The 23,240-nt window shown below is 41.1% G+C and overlaps 1 protein-coding gene across 1 annotated transcript in view; it reads right to left on the bottom strand.

Moving 5' to 3' along the window:
- The window catches only part of NRG1 (neuregulin 1), a 1,079,813-nt gene that overhangs the window by 747,419 nt on the left and 309,154 nt on the right, over positions 1-23,240 (bottom strand).

Raw genomic sequence — 23,240 nt, 5'->3', positions numbered from 1 at the left:
TCAAGAAGCTCTTTCCAGGTTGCTGATCTTTTTAATGGGGAAATAAAATGTACTTCTCCCAAGAGATGCTGGAACAATTCTCCTAATGTCAATAGAAGAAAGTTATAGTTTCATGGAAACTCGAATGAATTCTAAGCAACCATGGACCTTATGCAATCACAAATGGTATTTCTCATTGATATATCATGGGGCTTTCATGGGGATATTGATTATTGATGATATCTCATTCATATATTATGGGGAGTGTTCCCAGGTTCACATTGGAAAAGTCCACTGAGGACTGCCACAGTAAATGCTTTAAGTGAAAGCTCTATTTAGATAAAATACACATATGGCTTCTTTGGAAAATAACGGCTTCCAGGAAGTCTGAAAAAGTGAAGGCCATTCCTAAAACTTTTAGCCTGAATCCATTAACTGGGCAGCCAGGCACTCTAGATCAAAGCTGCTGAGCTGCAATTTCCAGAAAAGGGGCAGCAAGCGTAAAGTTTCGTGGAATTGTTGGAAATTTTCTGAGGGCAGGGACTATATATTTTTACTACTTTCATGGTTTAGTGATGCTGAACATTCATATTGTCAATCTTTTTCATTCAATCATATTTATTGAGTGATTACTGTGTGCAGAGCACTGTACTAAGCACTTGGGAATTACAAATCAGCAACATATAGAGACGGTCCCTACCCAACAATGGGCTCACAGTCTAGAATTCTCCCTTCTAGACTATAAACTCATTAAAGGCAGAAAGCATGTCTGCTAATTCTGCTGTTCTGTACTCTTCCAAGGACCTAGTTCAGTGTTCTGCACATAGTAAGTGCTCAATAAATATCATTGATTGATCAAGAAATACTGATGGTGGTAAGAATATTGGGGTTAAAGCTGATGCTTGGAGTCTGAATATGCCCCTAGGAACAGAGGGCAAAAAAGTAGACAGTGGAGGCTAAAAGACCAGATTCTGCCTCAGAAATTGCATGATGGAGCCTCCAAATTATGTTGCCCAGTTCAATGCCTGATTTTGCTCTTGGCTCCAAACCTCATTTCTTCCTGCTTTCCTTATGCTTAGGCATGCCATTCTAGCTCCAAATCAAAATGCAGAGCTTTATTGAAAAATTTCTTAAAAAGTTTCACTTTGCACACTCTAGTTGAAAGACCATGTGACTGAGAATCAGGTGAACTGGATTCTAGGTCCAGCTCCCCCAAGGTCACACAGCAGGCAAGTGATGGAATTGCATTGTGCCTCAGTTTCCGTATCTTCAGAAAGGTGACAAAACATCCACTCTCCCTCACACTGTGTGCTCCAAGGGACAGGGACTGCATACAATCTGATTGACTTGTATTTACCCCAGAACTTTAACACATCGTTATGTGTGTGTATATGGTCAAGTGAGGCAGTGTAATAAGAAAGATCAGTCGTGGAAACTTCAATGTCTGTCACCGTTAATAGTAATTGCATTCTATCTCAGCCTCTTTCAGGGGCAGCTTCATGCCCTTCTTTCTCATGAGGAAAAGAAAAAAATCAGGAATGGCATCAAAATCAGCTGTGCCATTCTAGTAGTAAAGTCATGTCCAGAGCCAAACAGACATGTGGGAAGAGAACGCTGGGCACACATAAGTAATCTGTGGGGATAGGATGTCAAACAGACAGAAGTAGTTATTTTGGACTCAAATTACTTTTCAGGTCTCAGAGCCCCTGTCTGAAACATAGTATCAGCACATCTGATACTATCTAACTCAGACAGCCATGTTCAGTCAGGAAATGCAGTTCATATTTTAAAAGAGTCAGCATGGTATTGAGCCACATTAAAAGGAGTAAACACCACAAGAGATGAGAATTAAGCATCCCACTGGTCAGAATGGACTGTTACATCTAGGCACTACATTTCAAAAAGCATGTACAGAAACCAAAGGGGACCTAGAGAACAGCATACTGATGATTATATTAATTATTAAGAACTTACTCCTTGAGCCCCATGTGGCAGTGTGGCCTAATGGAAAGAGCATAGAGCTGGGAGTTAGAGGACCTGGGTTATAATCCCACTTCACCACTTGTCTGAGTGACCTTGGACAAGTCACTTCACTTCTCTGTGGCTCAGTTCCATCATCTGCAAAATGGGGATTCGGTACCTATTCTCACTCCTACTCAGTTTGTGAGCTCTGTGTGTGACCTAATTATCTTGTAACTACTCCAGTGCTTAGTACAGTGTTTGGCACATAGTAAACACAAATATCATTAGTATTGTTATGTGGATTAGCAACTGTGTCTTGTATCTACTCCAGCACTCAGTATAGTGCCTGGCACAAAGGTTGTTATTTTTCTTCTTCTTCTTTGAATAATATTAATGTGCCAAACACCAAACTAAGCCCTGGAGTTGACACAAGAATCAAGTCAGAGACAGACCTTGCCATACAGAGAGAACACATTTTGAATCCCCATTTTAAGATGCAAAAACTGAGGCAAAGAATAGTTCAGTGACTTGCCAAAGTGACTTAGCAAGCCATACAGCAGTCAAGTGGTGAAACGGGGTTTAGAACCCAGGTCTTCTTATTCCCTGGTCCTGCTAGCTCATGTTGTTTCCCAACAATTAAAGAAATACAAAAGAGGTCCTTATAGGGAAATATTAAAGCAATATGATAGGTTTTTCTAAGGGGGATTCTGACCAAGTCTCAGTAATAATAAGAATAACGACAATAGTAATAATAATAGTATTTGTTAAGTACTTACTATGTGGCAAGCACCGTGGTAAGTGTTGGGAAGGATACAAGCAAATCGGGTTGGACACAATCCCTGTCCCACATGGGGCTCACAGTCTTAATCCCCATTTTACAGATGAGGTAACTGAGGCCCAGGGAAGTGAAGCAACTTGCCCAAGCTCACACAGCAGATGTGTGGTGGATTAGAACCCATGACCTTCCGACTTCCATGCTCCATCCATTATGCCATGCTGCTTCTCAGCAATCATAGAGGACAGAACAAAGTGGAATAAAAGAATGACCTAAAATTAGGGAGTGAGAAACTTTTCATGGTGATTATGAGGATGGTGGTGGAGGCTTCCTTTAGAAACAAAGATCAGGATTTTGTCCAGTCATGAAGACTCCAGGACAAAGGACGACTGCAAAGAAATCAAAATCCTGTTGGTTTGCACAGTACCAAATTACTCAACCTTATAGGTCATAGTCCTGCTGGGATAATGGTGCTAACAAGTATTGATGCTGTGCCTTATTCTAGAGAGGCAATGCAGTTGCCAGAGTATCAGTGATGTTTGAAAACTTACGGTGTGCAGAGCACTGTATTAAGCACTTGAGTGAATACAATAGAGTTGACAGACAGAAGGAGCTTACAGACTACTGGAGGAAGTTTATGATCACAGTAACTACAGGTAGCTTCTGTAGTCTTCACCACCTACATGAAAAACACCAAAAATGCTTGTAAACTCTCTGTCTCTTGAGATCTTTGGTAACTTACTGATGCTTCCTGGAGGCCATATGATTCACAGAGTATCCCTTCCAGCTGTCAGGTTCACCAAATCTGTTGTAATTTCCCAAGCACTTAGTACAGTTGGCCCTTAGTAAACAGCCCACTGTTCTAGACTGTGAGCCCACTGTTGGGTATGGACTGTCTCTATATGTTGCCAACTTGTACTTCCCAAGCGCTTAGTACAGTGCTCTGCACACAGTAAGCTCTCAATAAATATGACTGAATGAATAAACAGCATTATTAGTCTTTGACCCTGTCCATTTTGATATTAGACTCAAGATATCCCACATGCCAGCCCTCACTCACATCATAAAAAACTTGATGCATTATAAAGGACTTTTGAACTAGGCCTTGCACAGTCTTCTTCATAATTAAAAAGAAAAGAATATTTCCATATTTATACATTTTGGTATGAAACAAACTTTGTTAAAGGCCACCTAATCCAGCCATTCATATGGCATCAGTAAGGGAAGCTAGACTTCAACACTCTCTCATTTTCCTTTCCTTTAAAAAATACCCCAAAAAACAAGAAACAAAAAACTCGAGCATGATAGAAGTTCCACAGCATTTGTAGGGCAATAAAAATAAATAATCAATCCTGACAGACTTTATTTTGCTCAACAGAGAATTGCTGTGTTCTCATTATAGCCTCTGAACAATCCAATGCAGTAAACTGAATCACATTTGCAAAACAACCTCAAGGAACCCAAAAGGAGGTCTTATTTTTTAAAATCCCAAGAGTAGAGAATATCAAGAGACAACAGTGTCATTCACTAGAATCTAGGGGAATTGATTCAGTGACACCTCTATATGTGTGCTTGTGTATATTCTTTTGTTTAGAGATGATGCTACTAATGATAAGATTCTTCATCTATTTGGGTATAAGAAGGAGAGACCAGAAATCCTGTCTACAATGTAAGCCTGTAAGGAATAATTTTACCATGCTGATGTGTTGCAACCATCTCAGTTTACAAATATGCCTTTGGATATACCAGTATTCCCAAAGCCTCTGCTAAAGAACAACTATGTTAGCCTTTTGGCAAAATTTGGTCTCCCACAAGAATGTTGATCTTCTGATAAGCACTGATTTGACTTTGAGTTCTATTTGTTCCATGATGACTCTGCTTCTAAGAGGGCTTTCCCAGTAGGGGTGTTTTTGTTTTGTTCATTTTTTCCCCTCAATAATAATAATAATAATAATGATGGCATTTGTTAAGCACTTACTATGTGCAGAGCACTGTTCTAAGCACTGGGGGGATACAAGGTGATCAGGTTGTCCCACGTGGGGCTCACAGTCTTAATTCCCCATTTTATAGATGAGGTCACTGAGTCTCAGAGAAGCGAAGTGACTTGCCCAAGGTCACACAGAAGACATGTGGAAGAGTTGGGATTCAAACCCATGACCTCTGACTCCAAAGCCTGTGCTCTTTCCACTGAGCCACGCTGCTTCTCTAGCCACGCTGCTTAGATACACCTTGCCTTGGATACCAAAGGCCTGACTCTTGTTTGGTGTTTGCTGCTCTGTGAGCAGTATCTTCTGTCCTGCCAGAGAAGCACAGTGAAAATTTGGGCCAGGCCATTCTACAGCCACTAATTACAGAGTTGAAGCAGATTTGAGATCAGAGGTGTTCTCTTCTTTTTGACTCTAAAAAGGAAAAATAGTGGACATTGCCAAACACTAAACATAGTTAAATTAATATCTATGGTTAAGATTAGCATTAGAGAAAAGTTTGCCTTTGGATGGGTACATTCCAAGTCCAGAAAACAACGGTATTTATTGAGCACTTACAGTGGGTTGGGCATGTGGAGATGTGTGCCTGTGCCATGTGACTGACAGTAAACTGGAGGACATGAGCAGGGGGAAGCCTGGCAAGGCCTAGTAGAGAAGCCTGAGCTGGGGAGTCAGAGGACCTGGGTTCCCATCCAGCTCCATCAATTGCCTGTTGTGCATCTGTTTATTGTGTGTGTGAATTTGTCTGCTGTTATATTGTACTCTCTCAAGCACTTAGTACAGTGCTTTGCACACAGTAAGCACTCAATAAATAAAATTGAATTGAATGTGCAGAGTACTGTACTAAGCATTTAGGAGAGTGCACTACAACATGATAAGCAGACATTCCCTTCCTGTTACAAGCATACCCCCTGAACTCTCTTTTAAACTTGTCAAACAATTTGAAGTTTCCCTTTTTTTTTTTCTAAGAACTGTGATTGGTTCTAGCCTCCTTAAAAGGACTCTGGGGGTTCTTTTTGGTTTGCTAATGAAGCATGCTAGTTGTCAGCCATGAATCCAAGGTTGATTTCATACATTTTTCATAACAACTTGTTTATACTGATGTATTTCTCCCTCCTCTAGACTGTAAGCTTATTATGGGCAGAGAACATGTCTGCTCATTCTCTTGTACTGAACTCTCTGAAGTGCTTAGTTCAGTGTTCTGCAAATAGTAAGTGCTCAATAAATACGATTGATTGATAACTAGGGTGGTCCAAGTTGGATTCATGTATATCACTTCACTCATCCTTTAACACCCACAAGACAAAAAGACTCCTCTTTTAATCCAAGACAACCCTCAGCTATTCATCTGAGGAAGATGTGAGGCAGCAAGGAAGAGAAGGGATTAAAGCAGGGAAGCCTCTAGAAGGACTTCCATTCTGTAGAGGCTCCCAGGCTACAGAAGAGTCCACATCAGAGTACAAACCCTCTTGTAAAATTATTAATTCTCCTAGGGCCAGCCCAACTATTTCAGCAGGGAGGTTTGGAGTTCATCTTTGAATTTCAGCTATTTTGATTGAGTCTGTTCTTGAGACAGGTGATAGCACATTAAGAAAAATTTCTTGATTGAGTTAACTCAGTCATGCTTTTCCACAAATGATGGATTATATCAGCTCCTAAGCAAAGATGGACTGCAAGGGCCCTGAATGAATCTTATCCCAAGAGAAGTCATTAGGAAGACTTTGGTCCTGGGAATAGCTGGAGAGAGATGGGATTCACATACCCTGACTCACTTGAGCAACTAATCCCCTAAGTAGATTGGAGCTTATATAAACAAATAGAGAACCTGCATCATCATCCATAGGTTGCGTGGGAATCTTCCTTATGAGTGGGAGGAGCATGCAAGAGCCCTCATTTATCTCTTCCCACACTGTATTCATTTGCCTTCTCTGCTTTTCCCCCTCCTGGATTGTATGTACTTACATGTTATTTCTAGTGAATGACTGAATTAGACATCTCTCTGAATAGGTAAGTAAATGGCAAGGAAGAGAATGTGTCTAATCTGCCTCCAGTAATACTCCAAAATTTCAAGCACAAAAGTATATTACCTGTACCATGTATTCTTTGGGACCTTTTACCTACTCTCCTTACCACAAACTAAAACCAGAAAGATTTTCTAAATCAATTCAGCAACCTAGACTACTCATTAAAATCATTGATCCACTTGCTCTAGGAACCAGTGGTCAGGGTAAACTACCAAGTTGAAAGGTTCACTTTCCCATTTACCCTACTGAAGGGAGTGATGACACCAGATTTAGAAACACCATTGGAAACCACTAATGGGTCAGTGGAAATTGTAAAGAAGGCAACCCCTGAAGAAGCAGTCTTTAGAACTGCTAAGGGAGGGTGATGGTATATCAATCACATTGTCTAAAGCAAGTCAAATGATCCTGATGATAAACTTCTATTCATTACTCCACCTCACAGAGGTATCATTTGTCATGATGACAAACAGATGACATTTCCTTCCTTGGAGTCCATTCGACTTTGTCATATTCTTTGACAGCTACATGTATCTAGAGACAGCCCTTGCCAACAGATGTCAGTGTAAGTCACAGGGTTCTTTTCCACAGAGACCTGAAAGTTGCATATTAGGGAAAGTTCAAAGAGAAACCAAAAAGGAAGGAAAAAAAACTCACCATGGAAATATTTTTAGGTTTCTGTTCTCTACACAGACTTTCATTCTTTTCCTAAATCTATGAAAATCATGTAGATCTTTGTGGTATTCGAACCCCAAAGCCCACTGCCTGGTTCAGGGATGAGGGTAAAAAAAAGAGTTTATGCCCCAAATGCCAGCAATTCAGGATGACATTAGGAACCTGCAGCACATCAACCCAAACAAAGAGTAGTCTATTTCCCTGCATCAAAGTTGATGGCAAAAGTGAGAAATGGTATTTAAGTGCACTGGTGTAGGTATAAGTTAATCAGGTTGGACACAGTCCATGTCCCACAGGGGGTTCACACTATTAATGCCTATTTTACAGGTGAAATAATGGAGGTACAGAGAAGTGACTTTTCCCAAGTGTCACAGCAGTTAAATGGCAGAGCTGGAATTAGAAACCTGGTCCTTCTAGTTTGAGAGTGCAGCCATGTTGCTTTCTGCCTGGGATCCCTACTTAGCCACCCAGCCTTCTTCCTGGAAATGGACAAACTCAAAAATAATTGGAGGAAAGAATTTGCAAAAGTGATTTCCCATCCTTTCCTCAATATGTTACTAAAATATTTCCCAGTGGAGCACTGTAGTTACCATTTTACATTTTGTTCTGAGATAATAATAATAATGATGGCATTTGTTAAGCGCTTACTATGTGTCAAGCACTGTTCTAAGCGCTGAGGTAGATACAAGATCATCAGGTTGGACACACTCCCTGTCCCACATAGGTCACACAGCCTTAATCCTCATTTCACAGATAAGGTAACAGACACAGGGAAGTGAAGTGACTTGTCTAGGGTCACACAACAGACAAGTAGCAGAGTCAGGATTGGAACCCAGGTCCTTCTGACTCCCAGGCATGTGATCTATTCACTAGGCCACAAAATATAAGCTGGGCCAATATATACAGGCAAACATCAGCTCCTCAGCAATGCACAATCTCTGGGCTTTTGTTTTTCTACCAATGTCCTTGGTATCATCAGTTATTTCGTCACGCCACAGAAATCCAGTTATTTAAATGCATTTTTTAATCTTCCATTTATGATTTCACCATGGCACCAACAAACCAGTTTGGAAGAAGAAATTATCCCATTATCCTGTAAAGCAACAGCCAGCTGTGCTAACTAGTGGCATATTTTAAGAGTGATTGGTAAAGCAGAAGCTGACATCCTGGGTGGCTTTCATTACTTCTGTCTTTTCTTGTGGTTCCTAGGGACTTAGAAATGATCAGACCAGAGCAGAGAGGCCATTCACTTCATTTTCTACTGGACACTCAGGTCATCAGCTAGTTTGTCCCCTGTCTGGTACAGAACCTGACACGACCTTTTTAAGATTCCCTCCCTCTGTCTTTGCTTCTGTTGAGTTCTGTGGTGTGGACATGGTGCTAAAGTACAGACAGACCAGGGAGGGGTACTGAGGGAACCGAGAGAGTTCCGGAGTACACAAAATCAACATATTTCCACGGCATGGCATGAGACATCAAAACACTATGCTATATCCCTGGCATACAAATGTGAGAGAAAATGGGTCTCCTTGTCCCAGAGCCAGATGTCAACAGCCACTATAGGCCAGAGGTGGGATTGGTTAGACTTTAACAGCTCACAGACAAAGCACAAACTGGAAAGGGGATGCTGGCACCTGGCCAGAGCTACTTGCTAGGGAAAAGGTGGGGCTCTCTTCTGAGTTCTTGTCCTAAAAAAGAACCAAGGCAACCATATAAGCCTAGTGGGAAGAGCATGGGCCTTGGCTGGGGGCCAGGCTGTGGGGGTGGGGGGAGACCCAAGAGACCTTGGGTCAAATCTCAGCTCTGCTACTGACCTATTTGGACAAGTCCCTTAACTTCTTTGTCCCCCAGATGACTCATATACAAAATGTTGATAAGGCACTTAGTGGGTCCTGTGTAGAACAGAAACAGTGAGTGTCTGGTTATCTTGTATCTACCTTAGTATCTAGCATAGTACTTGGCATTCAGTAAACACTTACAGATGCTTTCTTTCTCTTTGACAAGTCCCTTTGCTGGAGACTGAAACCTCCCCAGAACTGAGAACAGTGCTTTGCACATAGTAAGCACTTAATAAATGCCATCATTATTATTACCCATATCAAACTTACATTAAGCCTGTGCCCTCTGTGGGACAGGGACTATGTCCAAGCCGGTTATTGTGTATGTACCCCAACACTTAGTAAAGTGACTGGGACATAGTAATCACTTAAATACCATGAAAAGAGAGAGAGAGAGAGAGAGAGAGAGAGAGAGAGAGAGACAGAGAGAGAGACAGAGAGAGAGACAGAGAGAGAGACAGAGACAGACAGGCTAAAGGAGGAGACCTAAGTTTATACCGATACTTGAACACTTCTTGATGATATGAGCTAGGCACATATTTCAGAAATAGATCCAACTAGAACTTCTGACATAATCTGTTGAGGGCATAGAGCTGAGGACTCTACACTCAGTATATGCCCAAGAAATACCACCAACTGATCCCCTAGATGCATTTCCAAGGCTTTGGCAGATACTACTGTGAGAATCTATCAAGCCGATGAATATACACAAAACCCCATTTAAAAAGGAATTTTACAAGACTACAGTTTGGTTTCTGTCCAGTTCTTGAAGTTTCCCATAGAAGAGTATAACAAATTCTGGAAGATGAAGGTATAAGAAAGTACACGTCGATGTCACTGATTTTGAGGGCACAACTAAAAGCATGATTAATAGACTTGAACTGCCATGGAAGAAAATGTGAGACATGGACATGAAGCAGAACAAACATGAAAAACCAAAATGAATGAGTGTCATATTTAGGGTGGGAAGTGTCCGTAGGTGGTATAGCAATAGAGCAAAATGAAACATGGACAAAAATAAATATAAGTCCCTTGGAAACAGGGCAAGGTGACAGAAGGCATTAACCCTGCTTAACTTTATTAGAAAGGTTTTTGTTTTTTTTTTCCCCAAATCTGGCATGAGAAGCAAGGGAGACAAAGAAGCAGTGAATTCTGGGGCTAGAGATAGGCCATGCTACCAAAGTCTCCTCCCAGCTATCAGAAAATTGAGAAGTGATGGTTCTAAGAGTTTTGAGCACATTGGTTAATATTAATAAACTTATACACACCAGTAATAACTTTTTGGTCATGTCTTTACTAACATTTGGCCCATCAAATTTAATGATCAAATCTTCTCTAATGTATAACACAAATATTGCTCTCTTTGCCCCAGACTCTTTAGAGCAAGCATTTGCCTTCTTGGTATTCATCATTATGAGCAAGTCACATAAATATTATTTCCTACCACGGAAAAATTCACCCTATCAACTCTGTGCCTTTCTTCCTCCCGTAGTGGGTTGCTACTTCAGTTGCCTCCTTATTATAATGTGGAATTGCTGCCCTTTGCAGTGAGATTTCCCTTCTGAATTCCCTCAAGGAGACAATGTAAGTGAACAAAAAATATGACTCAACTGCTTCAGAGGGGAATTCAGTATTTAAGTAGTAGTTATTTTGGCAAAGACCAACATTGTCCGAGTTCAGGCTGTTCTGCATTTTCAAAGTTCAAGTTTGGCAATTAAAACTGATACAAAAGACCCAAAATCAGCTATTTACATACATTTTCTTTCACCAGATTTTGTTGCCACAAAGGATTTATATTTTGCTTCTGTAAAAGGTGTATTTATGAAGAGTTCAGAGTTCCAGATGAAAGATTTGTCCCCAAGGTATACAGGCAAACATTATATGGAGGAAATAATGAACGAACCCAACTAGAAAGGTTCATCAGAGTCTGGCTGGTTTTGTGCAAGTACAGAACCTAAAAATTGTTATTCTAGTATAGGAATCATGAGGTCTGTTCACAACTACCTGTTCATGGGAGAAATCAACTTTAAAATGGTCAGGGTTTTATAAGCAATTTCCTAGATTCAGTACTAAAAAAAAAGTTATTTTACCACATCACCTTCCTTCTAGAGATGGAGGCAGTGAAGATGTAGTTCCTAACTTCAACAGTTCCTAGCAGTTCCCTGATTACACTCCAAGCCCATTCAGCTCGGCTGCTAAGGGATTTGCAAAGTAGGCAAAATCCTTGCCTCCCAAGGGCATATCTATTTGGATGTCCATTCCCAAAAATCAATCAATCGTATTTATTAAGCACTTCACCTCCTTAATAGTGAGGTCAGACATTCTTATCTTTCTCCCTATATCTTACCTCTGTTCTAGGCTGACCCTGCTTCGTGGTCAAGGTGGGACAATCTTGGATTTATATAGGCTGTCCTGTTTATTTTTGGAAAAAAAAGGAATAAATTAAATGTCAGGAATTGGGAAGGTCTGCTCCTTCCATCCATCCCCAGCTGCCCTGACTAAATGCTTGGTTTGCCAGATGGGGGCAAAAGGCACACTCAGAACATGCTCAGTTTAGGTCCCTCAGAGTTCTGGAACCATCAAAGGGGAAATGGGATAATGCTTGCTATATAGAGAATGGCCAGTGGATGCAGTGCCAAGCACTGCACTAAGCACCGTGGTAGATACAATCAGGTCCCACATGGGGCTCACAGACTAAGTAGGGTGAAGAACAGGTATGGGATCTCCGTTCACAAATCTCCAATAGTCAATCCATTCAATTTTGGCACATTCTAGGACATGACTAGGGACACAAGGTTTACCCAAGCAAATGTTTCACAGCTCAGAGTATCAACTGAGCCTCAGTGAGTTAGCAGGATTTTCAAACGGTTTTCAGAGACAATTTATCTCAAGTTTTCAGACTGGAGGCACACATGTCCGTCTCCTGTTAAAGGAGAATATTTTTCCTCAGCCAAGTTCCAGATCCCATTCCAAATATTCTGCCAGTAGACGTTCCAAACTGTATGTACAGCAGGTTGCTTGTACTCGAGGATGGAGAAGGTTTCTGAGGGATGGTAGTTTGCAGAGGCAGCTTAAAGGAATTGTGTAGATTGCCTATACCACCACTGCCATCTGCTGACCAGAGAGGAAGCCTGAGTATCCCTAGGTGGAACAGAGATCCCAAGTTAAAAGGTGACATCCAGAGGGTGGTATTGGTCAATGGAGGCTTCTTTTCAGGATCACAGATCTGCCCAGAGGAGCTCTGTAGCCAGACCCAGTAGGCCAAGATTTAGGAGGCCATGTGACTAAGATTCAAACACAACCATGGAAAACTGATGTCTTGGGCTTTTAATTGAAATATCAGTTTCCACATAGTACTGGCATATGCACTATTAGCACCCATAGGAAATCTGTCTATTACTGTGGAGAGGTTGTCCTTAGCCCATCTGCCTTAAGAGTGAATCTAAAATGGAGAGGTCAAATGCTGGTTGCAAGAGTTAGTAATTCAAGAAGTCAGGTCATATGGGTCAGCTACATATTTAATGACACAAACAATGTTTGTGGACTAAAGTAGAATGATGTAAGTGAATATACACTTAAATCCAAAACAGAGGTTGAGAGATGGAGTTGCAAGGTATAATTATTAGTAACTGTTGTAATAATTCAAGTAAAAAACTAAATTTATTATGCATTCCTGACTAAACCAAGGTATGGCAATACATCTGCCTTTGCATTCAGACAGTAGTTCCTAGAGGAGACATAGTTCAATTTGAAATGAACATGACTGCCATTCTAAGTTTCCCATTCTTAATAGAGCTGTTTTAAGGGCTTTCAGCATGCTAAGTAGTAAAATGGGCACATATGGCTCCCTGAGGTACTATTACATAGCATTCCCATCATAAGCTTGTTTACTGGCTGGCTAGCTCATTTCTCAATCCCTTCTTCACCCTAGACCTTGGAATGATGCGCTAAAAATAGTGTTTTTTAAAATTTTAAAATTTTAAAATTTTTGAAAAATGGTGAATTTTAGATTTGGGTAGAATTTCAGAAAGACTATGAAATTAAACACTTTCACATTATGAATAGGTATTTTCTTTTTCATTTCATCAAAGAGAATGAAGTCCAAGAATACCAGAGGCTTAATCAAGAGCACCCAACAAATCTGTTTGGGGTATCATATAATATACCTTTAGGTGAGAAGGCCAAAATAGTTGATAGTGACTTTATAAACCCATTGTTCCACAAGGGAAGGTTACAACCAAGAGGACCAAGTCAATGAACTGCAATGCTCTGTCAAGAGCTTTTCTATGGCAAACGGATTGGTTTCAGTGTTGTGGAAACAAAATTAGCCTCAAAAATTGTACAGCTACTTCATTTCTCAATTAGAAAATCCACATGGGAATATCTGAGCAGATAAAGCTAGGGTTTCTCAAGGCTCCTTAGTGACTAGTGTGAGGATTGGATTTTTATTTTAATTTTCTTAATGTACTTCATTTGAGTTTCACTTCCCATGGAGAGCAACAAGAGATGCAAACAAAACAAATAGTGCCTGTTTCCCTTTTCTCCCTCTCCCCCTTGCAGAGGATGGGAGTGATGGGGGCCCCCTCATGCACCATGGAAAGGTTGCAGATATTGTTTGAATGTACACGGTTCTGTTGCCATATCTGGTATGGGCCTTAGACCCTGCAGCCCACTGGCTGGGTCCGGGAACCAAACGAAATAAGGAGATAGACTCCACCCAGCTCTGTACCAAATCTGCACCAATTCAGTCCCCACTGTTTTCAAATCTACCAATCACTGTGATCAGCAACAGCAGTATATAAGCATGTTGTATTGGGCACTCGGGGCCTTTTCCCTTAAGGAAATGAGCCCGCCAGGTGCGTTACCCCCTATTCGGTCTTTGGGGCCTTTTCCCTTAAGGAAATGAGCCCGCCGGGTGCGTTACCCCCTATTCGGTCATTGGGGCCTTTTCCCTTAAGGAAATGAGCCTGCCAGGTGTGTTACCTCCTATTTGGTCTTCGGCCTTACCAATAAAAACTTTATTAAAACTTTCAGCAGTCACATGCTGACTAATTCTTTAGTTGCCCGTCGACTTGGTGGCCATCCGGAACAACCGCCGCCATCAGGAGGAAGAGCCATTTAAGGCTGTTGACCTTTGAGTGCAAGGACCCATGGAATAAAGGACCCATGGAATACTACTGATAAAGTACATTTTTACCCAGGTGAAAAAAAAATGTGGTATTTTATGGGTGAACATGTGCTCATATAAAAGTATATTAAAACCACCACTTTAACAGGAAGATGCTCATCATTTGGGGTCAGTATCCCTGTCCCTCAGGTACCTTCTCTCTCCTTGTGTTCAGTATCCAGCCAAAAGTGGGACTGCAGTGGTGAGGCACTTTGAGAGCAAAAGGACATGGGAGCAAACTCCACAATCTCTATAATAATGACGGCATTTGTTAAGCGCTTACTATGTGCCAAGCACTGTTCTAAGCACTCCAACCTCCAACTGACAAGGGGTGTGAGGGAGGCAACAGGGAAGCAATGTGGCCTAGTGGAAAGAACACAGTCCTGAGAGTCAGAGAACCTGGGTCCTAGTCCCCAATTTGCCACGTCTTGGCTATGTGACTTTCAGCAAGTCACTAAACTTCTCTGTCCCTCAGTTCCCTCATCCACAAACTGGGATTCCATATCTTTGCTCCCTCCTACTTGGAATATGAGACCTACGTTGGACCCGATTATCTTATGCATATCCCTGTGCTTAGTAGAGTGCTTTGCATATAGCAAGCACTTAAATACCGCAAGTATTAAGAAAAGAAGCAGCGTGGCTCAGTGGAAAGAGCATGGGCTTTGGAGTCAGAGGTCATGGGTTCAAATCCCGGCTCCACCACTTGTCAGCTGTGTGACTTTGGGCAAGTCACTTCACTTCTCTGTGCCTCAGTTACCTCATCTGTAAAATGGGGACTGTGAGCCTCCCGTGGGACAACCTGATTACCTTGTAACCTCCCCAGCGCTTAGAACAGTGTTTTGCACATAGTAAGTGCTTAATAAATGCCATTATTATTATTATTATTATTATTAAGTAGTATCAACTATTCTTTCAAGGCATGGTCAAAGAGAGGACTGAGGGGAGGCTAAATTACAAGGCTAATTAAAATTGTACCTGAATAAATGGGATTAGGATTAATGGCATATAGAAAATGTGGTTCCAGAATGTATAGGTAATTCTTACATGAATCCTTTCTTCTGTACTAGTAACGCATTCCCGACCTCTTGCTCACACCCTCCCTCCTGCCTGGAAATACTCCCCTTATCTCAACTGGCAGACCAGTACTCTCCCCATCTTCAAAGCCCTTCTGAAATCACATCACCAGGTGGCCTTGCTGCTTGATTGCTAATCTCTCCACTGTAAATCCTTCAGCACTTGGGTATTCACAATCCTCTTATCATAATGTACATATATTTTTTCCCCCTTGTCTCCTCCTATCTGTGGATTATTTTAGTGTCTGTCTGCCCTGGCAGACTGTAAACTCTTTGATGGGATGGATCAGGGCTATTAAGTCTACTTCTTCCCCCAACCCCCAAGTGCTTGGTACAGTATTCTGTACCAAATGCACTAGATGAATATTAATGCTCTATTATTGTAAAATAGTGATACTTCCATGAATTTATATAGCATATCCTTTCAACAAGCACAGGGTGTACTCACGTATATTACTGACACTATATATTAGAGCAAGCAGCATCCTTCAAAACTGTAACCATTAAATTTTGGTACCCTATTCAAAGATTCTGCCTCCCACCTTCTAACAGTGGGAGTCCTTCAGGGCTCAGTTCTGTATCCCCTTTAATTCTCCATCTACACTGGCTCCCTTGGAGAACTCATTCATACCCACAACAAACTATCATCCTGACATGAATGATTCACAAATTTATCTTTCCAACCCTGACCTCTCCCTATCTCTACAATCTCAAATTTTCTCCTGCCTTCAGGATCTCTCTACCTGGATGTCCCACTGCCACTTCAAACTTAACATGTCTAAAACAGAACTCATCTTTTCACCATTCATTCATTCAATCGCATTTATTGAGCACTTACTGTGTGCAGAGCACTGTACTAAGCGCTTGGGAAGTACAAGTTGGCAACAGATAGAGATGGTCCCTACCCAACAATGGCCTCACAGTCTAGAAGGGGGAGACAGACAACAAAACAAAACATGTGGACAGGTGTCAAGTCATCAGAACAAATAGAATTAAAGCTAAATGCACATCATTAACAAAATAAACAGAATAGTAAATATGTACAAGTAAAATATAGTAATAAATCTGTACAAACATATATACAGGTGCTGTGGGGAGGGGAAGGAGGTGGGAGGATGGGGAGAAGGAGAGGGAAAAGAGGGCTCAGTCTGCTCTTGGAGGAGGTGAGCTCTCCGTAGGGCTTTGAAGGGAGGAAGAGAGCTAGCTTGGCAGATGTGTGGAGAGAGGGCATTCTAGGCCAGGGGAAGGATGTGGGCCAGGGGTCGATGGTGGGACAGGCAAGAACGAGGTAAGGCAACACTACCACCATCATCATTTCACAAGCCCATAAACTTGGCATTACACTTGACCTACCTCTCTCAGCCAACCTATATATTCCATCTGTCACCAAATCCTGTTAGATCTACCTTCACAACTTTGCTAAAATCCACCCTGTCCCCTCCACTGAAACTGCTACAACACTGATCCAAGCACTTGACATATCCTGCCTTCACTACTACATTAGCCTCCTCACTAACCTTCCTGCCTCTTGTCTCCCCACTCCAGTCCATACTTCATTTTGCTGCCTCGACTGTAAGCTCACTGTGGGCAGGGAACTTGTCTACCAGTTCTGTTGTACTGTACTCTCCCAAAGTTTCAATACAGTTCTCTGCACACAGTAAGGTTTCAATACAGTGATGATGGATTATTTTTCTTGAAAAAAAAAAAAGCTCAGTTCACATCTCCCCACTCAAGAACATCTAGTGGTTGCCCATCCACCTCTGCAAACAAAAACTCCTTACCACTGGTTTGCCCCCTCCCACCTTACCTCCCTGATCTCAGTCAGTCCATCACATTTACTGAGCACTTAATATAATAATAATAATAATGATGACATTTATTAAGCACTGACTATGTGCAAAGCACTGTTCTAAGTGCTAGGGAGGTTACAAGGTGATCACGTTGTCCCACGGGGGGCTCACAATCTTAATCCCCATTTTACAGATGAGGTAACTGAGGCACAGAGAAGTTACATGACTGGCCCAAAGTCACACAGCTGACAATTGGCAGAGCCAGGACTTGAACCCATGAACTCCGACTCCAAAGCCCATGCTCTTTCCACTGAGCCATGCTGCTTCCTATGTGGAAAGCACTGTACTAAGCACTTGGGAGAATACAATATAACAGACACATTTCCTGTCCACAATGAGCTTACAATCTAGAGCTGGTTCCTACTACAACTGGTCTGCTCCTTTGTTCCTTTAATGCTAACTTATTACTGTACCTCAATGTCATCTACCTTGCCCTTGACCTCTTATCCATGTTCTCCTTCTTACCTGGCACTGCCCCTCCTCGCCCCCTTAATGTGACAGATCACGACTCTCCCATCTTTACAGTCGTATTAGAAATCACATCTTCTCCAAGAAGCCTTCCCCAACAAAGCCTTCTTTCCCCCAACTTTCTATTCCCTCTGTGTTGCCTATGTTTTTGCATCTGCACCTTCTGGGCACATGATATTCCCCCCACCGTCAGCCCCACAGCAGTTAAGTACATATCCTTAATTTGTATTAATCTGTCTTCCCTTCTATTGAAATGGTCACTGTGGTATTTGCTAAGTTGCATATTATGTGCCAGGCACTGTACTAGCACTGAGGTGGATGCAAACAGATCAGATTGGCACAGTCGCTGTCCCATAAGGGGTTCTTCACAGACTTAATCCCCATTTTACAGATGAGGCAATTGAGGAACAGAGAATTTAAGTAACTTGCCCAAGGTCACAAAGCTGATGAGTGGTGTGGCATGGCATAGTGGATAGAGCAGAGGCCTGGGAGTCATAAGGACCTGGGTTCTAATACCGCTCAGCAACATGTCTGTGTGTGACCTTGGGCAAACCCCTCAACTTCTCTCTCATCTGAAAAATGGGGATTAAGACTGTGAGCCCCATGTGGGATATGGACTTTGCCCATGCTTGTGTCAACTCCAGCACTTAGTACAGTGTCTGGCACATAGTAAGCACTTAAGAAATGGCCATTAAAAAAAGGGCCAGATTGGAACCCAAGTCCACACTCTGTCCACTAGACCACAATGCTTCTCTAGTCTGTCAACTTATTGTGGGCAGGGAATGTGCCTAACTACTGTGTTGTACTCTACCAAATACCAACTACAGTATTCTGTACACAGTACATGCTCAAGAAATAACATCAATAATAAAGGCATCAGATTCCTAGAATAACTTTCAAATGTTATATGCTGTTCCCAGCTTTATGACAATTAGTTCATAAAAACTATATCTTAAGTCAAAATTTTGCAAGTCAAGAAATAATTTTCTCCTAAGAACAATGTTGTAAATGAAGAATTCTTTGCTGAACTACAGTCAAGGATCCAATTTTTAATAAAATTGACCCAGAATGGAGAGTTCAAATGTAGATGAGTAATAGTAATATATTATTACATTTATATAGACTCAGAGAGGTTCCAGAATAGAGGAGGTGACTTACTTCATTGGGAGGAATCTGGGGATGTTGCTCCTCCATGGTGATTCTGCCTAGCTATCTGATCACTCTTCATGTTTTCCACCTTCTTTCAAATTTACCCATTTCCCCCCCTTGCTCCTCATAACAGCATTCAAAATGGTTTCCCCAATCCCCTACATTTATGTGTGCCTTGCACTTCCCAACTATTTCTCTTTAACCCAGAGGTAGAGCCATAAAGCAGGTTAGTGCAATTAAAAAACAAAAAACAAAAAACTAAACCTATGTTGCAGAATGTATATTTAGAAACACAGAAAGTGCCATTTGTCTTTACTCAAAACAAGGACACTGCCAATGCTACTTTATCCATTCTGATAGAAATGGGAAAAAAGCCCCACAGATGTGGCCTGGAGCACTAGATGTCCTATTGGGCATGTTCTATGTAATTGTACTTGTGATTAATTAAACCTGCCAAGTGCCAGCAATGGGCCGACTATGTTAGGCACTTTACATCACCCAAGAGACAGGGTCCTTGTCCAATGCAAGAACAGATTCCAATCCCCTTCCTGTGAAAACTCCTATAAAACTGAACAGCAAGAGGCTGGCATTGACTTCTTGGCACAAATACCTTTCCATGATCCTGTGCCCAGTCATTATCATGATAATTAATAACAATTATTTACTGGACATCAATGTGCAGTACCCTCTAGAAGCTAAAGAAGAGTTAATTAAAAGCAAACATGAAAAACAGAATTGTTTCTCAATTTCCTAACAAGGGAGTGGCAAGAGTCCAAGGGTCTTCTACACCAAAGTAAATCAAATAACCTGAGGGAAGGAACCAACTTCTACTTAGGTTGGAAGGGTTGGTGAAGGCATGCCATAGCAGGGATTGAGGGAAGAAGAGTTTTGGTTCTGGCCAGGCCTCAGGTAAGTACACATTTACAGGTACTTAATTTGGATTTCATTTTCAGCTATGGTCAGCAGGAGTTAAAACCAAAACTAAAAGCACATGTGAACGTAGGCATTTCTTCCCCTTCCTTCTCTTCCCTTAGAAAGAAATATGAAACATGAGAAAAGTGGGACTTGGGAGGCTCTTCAAGTCTGATTGGACCAGCCTAAAATGAGCCCCTAGACCTGGGATTCCCAGGGATCCATCAACAGGCCCAGAACCTCACACAGCTTTAGCAGAGTGCAGTAATCAGAAAAATGCCTTCAGTTTTTGGGGTTGAAGAATTGGCCTTGATCGGACTCATCTAACAAAGCAGTATAAAAAGAATCAAGTCTGGGGTAAAATGAATTCAAAGGAAATGAGTATTGTGGGTGGGGATAAGACAATGTGCTCTAACTAAATTTTGTTTGCAGTTCTATGCTTATCACAATTTGGTAGAAGGGAAAGCTGATAAAAACAAAAACAAAAAACAACTCATCCATTTCCCTGGGCTTGTGACTCCAAGCAGATCAGGTAAATGGAAAAGCAAGAAGTAAAAGACTGGAGATTATCAAGACAATTCAGAGGCAAAAAAAAAAAATGCCTTTTGAGGAAAAAGGTGTTTGGAAAGAGGGAGGTATCCAGAGTGGTGCCTTCTTGAGATTATAAATAATCTGACACTTCACTCTGATTCTGTAGAGCCAGCTACTGAGTGCACTCTGAATAAAACCTTCAAGCTTTCCTAGAATTAAGATAATAATAATAATAATAATAATAATAGCATTTATTAAACACTTACTATATGCAAAGCACTGTTCTAAGCACTGGGGAGGTTACAAGGTGATCAGGTTGTCCCATGGGGGGCTCACAGTCTTCATCTCCATTTCCCAGATGAGGTAACTGAGGCCCAGAGAAGTGAAGTGACTGGCCCAAAGTCACCCAGCTGACAAATGTTGCCAACCTGTACTTCCCAAGCACTTAGTAATAATAATAATGATGGCACTTATTAAGCACTTACTATATGCAAAGCACTGTTCTAAGCGCTGGGGAGGTTACAAGGTGATCATGTTGTCCCACGTGGGGCTCACAGTCTTCATCTCCATTTTCCAGCTGAGGGAACTGAGGCCTAGAGAAGTGAAGTGACTTGCCCAAAGTCACCCAGCTGACAAATGTTGCCAACTTGTACTTCCCAAGCGCTTAGTAATAATAGTAATAATAATAATGATGGCATTTATGAAGCGCTTACTATGTGCCAAGCACTGTTCTAAGCGCTGGGGAAGTTACAAGGTGATCAGGTTGTCCCACGGGTGGCTCACAGTCTTCATCCCCATTTTTCAGCTGAGGGAACTGAGGCCCAGAGAAGTGAAGTGACTAGCCGTTTATAACAGTTCAGTTTTAGTGTTACCCAGTCATATAAGTAAAGGAACAAAATCTAAATGGGATGACATTAGGTCTCTAGATTCTAAACTCACTATTATTATGGTTATGTTAAGCCCTTATTATGTGGCAAGAACTGTACTAAGAACTGGAGTATATACTAAGAACTGGAGTATATACAAGGTTTCCAGGTTGTAAACAGACCCTGCCCCAAAATTCACACTCCAAATCTGAGGAGAATAGGTATTCAATCAATCATATTTATTGAGCATGTACTGTGTGTGGAGCACTATACTAAGCACTTGGGAGAGTACAATATAACAATATGGGAATGTGTTTACAATAAACTGTTTATTGTACCATCCCAGATGCTTAGTACAGTGTTCTGCACACAGTAAGTATTCAGTAAACTGATTGATTGATATGCAGTCTTTGGGTGTGCTTGAAATGGGGAGGAAAAACTGCACTTTACCCGGTTTGGCAGCTTTCATTTTAGAATGTCTGCAATCCTTCAGAAACGAGCACATCTTCCCATGGTCCCCCAAAACACCATACACAAAATTTAAATAATGTAAACAACTCAGATAATGACAGCATATTTAGTATCAGAACATGCATAATGTTATGTTTTTCCTCTCCTTTAAATAGCTAGAACAGTTAACAGTTGTTTTTTAAAACAAAGAAAATGGTTATCCAGAATTTTCCCAACTGATTCTAAAGAGGGTTGAAAAAAAAAAAAAGAGTTCCCTTGTGGAATTTGGGGCTTCTGACTTTCTGGTACTGTACTATTTCATTTTCCTGCATAAAATTACTTCAGGAGCAAGCTGAAAAAAATGATCCTCCATTAAAAACAATACATATGTGTATATACACCTGGAGGATAATATTCATCTGGCAAAAAGATGTGACAGGCAGTGTCTTCTGCTTGACAAAATCTGGGACCTCAATTTTTCCTCTAATCCCCAGGCCTTAGTCACTGATTCATAGAACTGGAATAAATAAATTAACAGTGGTACTGAGCACTTACTGCAGTCAGAGCACTGAACACTGTACACTAGAGAGAGTACAACTGGGTTGGTTAATGTGATCCCTGCCCTCAAAGATGTTTGTAAAGGGCTCAAAAGCTATAGATCCAAATCCAGGAATAATACAGACCATACTGGAACTCTTATGTAGCTACATATGGATACTGATACCTATGAAGAAATACATGTGAGTGAACAAATGTACACATCCAACATACTTACTACATGTCCATTCACATTTACATCCCATTACAGACATTCATAATTTTGTTTAACTATATCTTGAAGGTATTTTTCCCCAGTCAGACATTTTGGGAGAGGATAGAACTAGTGGGCTATGGTGAAATGTGCAACATTATCAAGTTGCTTAGTCTTTCTGGACTCCAAACCTTACTTGTAAATTGAAGATGAGAATGCAAATCATCTGTCTATTACAAAGGAATTTTTTGAGAAAATTAATAGGTATCTGAAAAGCAATTTTTTTGTAATGAATTCAAGCACAGACTGAAAAAATATAAAATAAAAATGTTTTTCTCTCTTGAAAGTGTCCCAGGATTTATAGCAACTGAAGGACATTTTAATCTTAAACTCCAAAGAAGACAACATCTTATCGGTATACTTCACCTGTAATTAGAACCAGTTAACTAAAGATCTGAAAAGTTCACTTAGATCACTAAGGACAATTTGACTAACAATGTTCAGGGGTTATCTGCTGACCCAAAGAAAAAAGCTGTTGGCACAATCACATACCTATCTGGAGGAAGTGACTTGGACATTTTGGAATCCCTTGGTTTACCTCTGCATGAGGTTTTCAGTTTCCCTATAGAGCTCAGCCAAAAACCCCCCCAAAAAACAAATACAGGATGGGAAGCAGCACGACCAAGTGCAAAGAAAACAGGCAGGCCTAGGAATCAGAGGATCTGATTCTAATTCCAACTCCACCATTTGTCTACCTTGTTACCTTGAACATGTCACTTCTCTGTGCT

The sequence above is a fragment of the Tachyglossus aculeatus genome, chromosome 5 (genome assembly GCF_015852505.1).
Source record: "Tachyglossus aculeatus isolate mTacAcu1 chromosome 5, mTacAcu1.pri, whole genome shotgun sequence".
Lineage (NCBI taxonomy): Eukaryota > Metazoa > Chordata > Mammalia > Monotremata > Tachyglossidae > Tachyglossus > Tachyglossus aculeatus.
The sequence above is the reverse complement of the archived record's forward strand: the minus strand, read 5'-3'. Positions and strand labels throughout refer to the sequence as shown.